We start from the raw sequence: 3,748 nt of genomic DNA, 5'->3' as shown, positions 1-3,748 counted from the left end.
ATGATTTAAAAGTTTACACCAAATTGCGTTTGAGATCACTGTTCAGCGAGAGTCAACAACCTGTTTATATTTTGTTATAAAAATTTAGGTTTTTAAATTATAATTCTTTTTACGCTAAGTTGTTTAAATATTAATATATTTATTTAAGATTAGTGATTGTTTAATATTTCTCAGCAGTTGACCTTTGGAAGACACTCCACAGATATGCAAGTAACCTATTTGTCAAAATTTTGATTAGCGCACCATATTTTTTGTGCACATCATGTATTAACAAGTATTATCAGGCAACAATTAGAATGCCCACTTACTATCACACATTAATAGCATTTTTTACACAACATGTAAGTTACCTGACACTTTTTAATCATCCTAATTGGTTTTAACCTGTTGCAGACCAAGCAACAAAGAAACAGAAGTACTAGAAGATGATCAAACATCATGGAAATTTTGGCAGGCTCAACACATTTTTGCAGCAGACAACATTGTGGCGGAATACATCTTTTGACAGAACTAGCATCTTTACAAGATACAACTAACAAGCATTTGTAATTAGTTTTATGCACATGTTTTGTAGCCCTCTACATGATGTAAAGAGTGGGAATATGGACAAAATGTAAACTGTAACTATGTGATTGCAAGCCACAAATATATTGCATTTCTTAATTGTCATCCAAAACCCCCGCAACGCGGGGGACAACCACCTAGTTATATAATAAACTCACTTTATTAAACTAAAAAAAACAAAGAATATAAATGACAAACATAAATAGATCAAAAAACAAAAACGACAACACATTATTTGATGATACATGATCATCGTCATTCATTGTCATCGCCTCGTCTTTAATTGCCCGCTTTGGAGCGTTCACTTTTTCTTTTCTTTTTTTTCACCATCTTGCAATATTTTTCCAAATGAGCTCGTGCGCAAAATAGAGTTAGATATGGCTTTGAGGAACATGCAACAACTTTTGGGTGATTGAAACATAAAACGTAGGCGTCAACTCATTGCAATTTGTGTTGGATATCAAGAATGTTAATTAGGGGCGGAGCTTTTTGGTGGCCCGGGTCTGCTCGTTTAAACCCCTAGACCCGTCCTGACTTAAATGCGCACCGGTCAACACCTATGACCTTTTAATATTTGACCAACCTCTCCTCCTCCCCAAAGTGTAGTTAACAAAACATGTTCAGCAAAGCTTCAAAAGATTACACTAAGAATCATAACCGATTTGGTTACCATAATAATAATATATTAAATTATTTTGAGTATAGTTGACTTTTGATAACACTTCGTCATTGACCTTCATTGCTTATTCATTGTTGACCGCTCGAATCTTTGGTGGTCGAGTTGGAAAAAGAATCCATTTATCTAGAAGAACTTCCGTAAGGGGTGGCGGTAGAAGCGATTATATATTCTTTTGGCTTGACAATTAGGTGGAACAAGGTTGAGAGACCTATTTTCGGTCTAGTTACTTGATCTTGATAAGTCAGGCATGCCCCGATCGATCAGGAGTCCATTCGCGTTCATCACATCATTATCATCTGTTTCAATTGTATGCTTCCAATTATATTAGTGGGCAGTGTAATTTTAATTATCTGCATATTTTGTATGCCTATTTAATGGCCTTTTGTTTACTGCAGGATTACACTTTTTAGAATAGCATGAAACACAAAGTAGGATGAAACTACATAGAGATAACCATCAAATCCCCAATCTCAAAATGACATAGATAGTTAATAGTTCTAAAAGAGAAGACCGAGTACATGCACACTTCATGACACAATATGAATATGTTCATTGCATAACTAAAGAATGAGAACAACTTCTATTAAAGTGTATCCAACTCTTCAATGAAAATGGATCTCACAATGTTTGGAAGCCCTTGGAAGAGTCTTAACAAACTCTTCACACTTCAAAGGTTTCAAGTTTTCCCAAGTGATTGTTACCGACTTCATCACCTCTGCATTCCCCAATATGTATTCCAAAAACTTTGTTTCAGGCTTTATCCCCTTGCATTTTGAAATCTTGATGCTCGTAAGGTTTGTGAGCATACAAGCTGGAACCAGACTATATTCTTCAGGCTCCTGTTTTTAACACAAACAAGATAGAAAAAATCAATATTATACAAGAATAAATGAACTAAAATTAAAACAAGAAGATATATCATCAAACCTTTGGAAACGACTCAAATACTCTCTCAATACATAAATGTTTTAACTTAGGACAACTTTCAAATAACTGAAGGATCTGTCTAAAAACCCAAAAACCATCCAACTCCAAATGTTTCAAATTGGGAAATGCATGCCGAGATGAACTGAATGCGGTCTTGAAGTTAACAAGGGAGCTTGGATTTCGAACCGAGAGTGATTTAACTCCATTTAATCCTTTTAGAAGCTCAACCCACAGGTAACAAGATCTTACTCCATCAAATGAAACTGAAGCCTTAACCAAAGATGACACGTCCTCCATTACAAACTTTGAGCACAGTACGCCTCCAACAAATAGATATTCGAGATTAGGGAGGTTTAAGACAACTTTGTTGATTAAGTATGAATGATATAGCCATGTTACTTTAGTCGTTTTAAAGTTGGGATATTGAATAGGTAATCATCATTTTCTTTAATGGACCATATTACTTTTAAAGATAAATTTTCAATCACTGGACAACCACTGATAAGTTTAAATGTAGTGAAATCGGGATCTGCAACGGCAACATCAAGAGTTTTTAGACAAGGAAGATTAACCTGAGAGGGAAACTCCCAACTGCTATGGTAGGCACCACCATGTAATCTTAATTTTGTGAGCGTCTTACACGTGAACAAGTTTGACGGCAACCCAAGCATATTAACTTGTATGTCAAGCTCATTCACGTTTAACTTGATCGCCTCATTAATCCATTTTGATACAGCCATATGTTGAAACGAAATTTTAGAAAAGTGTAACCGAAATAGATTAACTTGGGATGTTTTGCAAAACTTAAGTGTCCGGTCCACAAATTTTGTCAAGGACCTTTTACCACGGACAAGGTGAATATCATCGAAGTCAAGGTTTGTGACCAACATCCAATTGTACCTCCATCTTTTGGATAAAGAGCTGGTTCGCACAGCGTATTTAGTAGGCATTAGAGAGAGTATGTGTGAAACAATATCTCTAGGCAACTGGCTAAGCCTGTCTGAATCCATTGCTAGCTTAACGTGAAAACTGTTGCATGCAAATTGAAAACAAAAATCAATTAGGGTTTGGAAAAAAGACAGCAAAAATTACAAAGTATACTTAACCAACACAGGGCTTAAAATACCGTTCATACTAACGTCGTTGTATTCATTCACGAAACAAAAATATTGGTTACTTACAGCGAGGAGAGATGAAACAAAACAATGGTGGTCGGAGAGATGAAGACACAGTGGCGGCGGTTACAAAATAGGATCCTTAGGCTGAGGGGTGTGGAGCGTGAGAGAGGGCGCAAGAAGACAGCCACTCGCGCCCCGGGGCGCGAGCACCACACCACCGAGGCGCGAGAGGGGCGCGAGAGGGGCGCGAGCGCGGAAAAAGAGGCAGGCGCCAGGGGGTTCGCGGGACAGGCTGAGCGTGAGGGGTATGGGGAGTGGTGAAAAGAGCCGTTTGGCTGATAAAATGAGCCGTTGGCTCTTAATTTTTTTTAAAAAAAAAAATTTCTACTCCTATATATTACCCATTTTATACAACACTTTAACACAACTTCAAAAACACCAAACTTACCCATTTCTTTAT

At 37.1% G+C, this 3,748-nt stretch overlaps 1 pseudogene across 1 annotated transcript; it reads right to left on the bottom strand.

Annotated features, from left to right (window-relative positions):
• Positions 1 to 1,820: 1,820 nt before the first annotated feature.
• Positions 1,821 to 3,234, bottom strand: LOC143611603 (F-box/LRR-repeat protein At4g14103-like; annotated as a pseudogene). The gene is made up of 2 exons (XR_013149798.1): positions 2,171 to 3,234; positions 1,821 to 2,082 (listed from the first exon to the last, which is right to left on the bottom strand). The product of XR_013149798.1 is annotated as an F-box/LRR-repeat protein At4g14103-like (transcript).
• Between the last annotated feature and the right edge of the window lie 514 nt (positions 3,235 to 3,748).

This window comes from Bidens hawaiensis, unplaced genomic scaffold (genome assembly GCF_021521415.1).
Source record: "Bidens hawaiensis isolate Kalapana, Puna unplaced genomic scaffold, B.hawaiensis_p1.1 tig00031785_1, whole genome shotgun sequence".
NCBI lineage: Eukaryota > Viridiplantae > Streptophyta > Magnoliopsida > Asterales > Asteraceae > Bidens > Bidens hawaiensis.
Note: the sequence above shows the minus strand (reverse complement) of the source record. Positions and strands in the feature narration are given on the sequence as shown.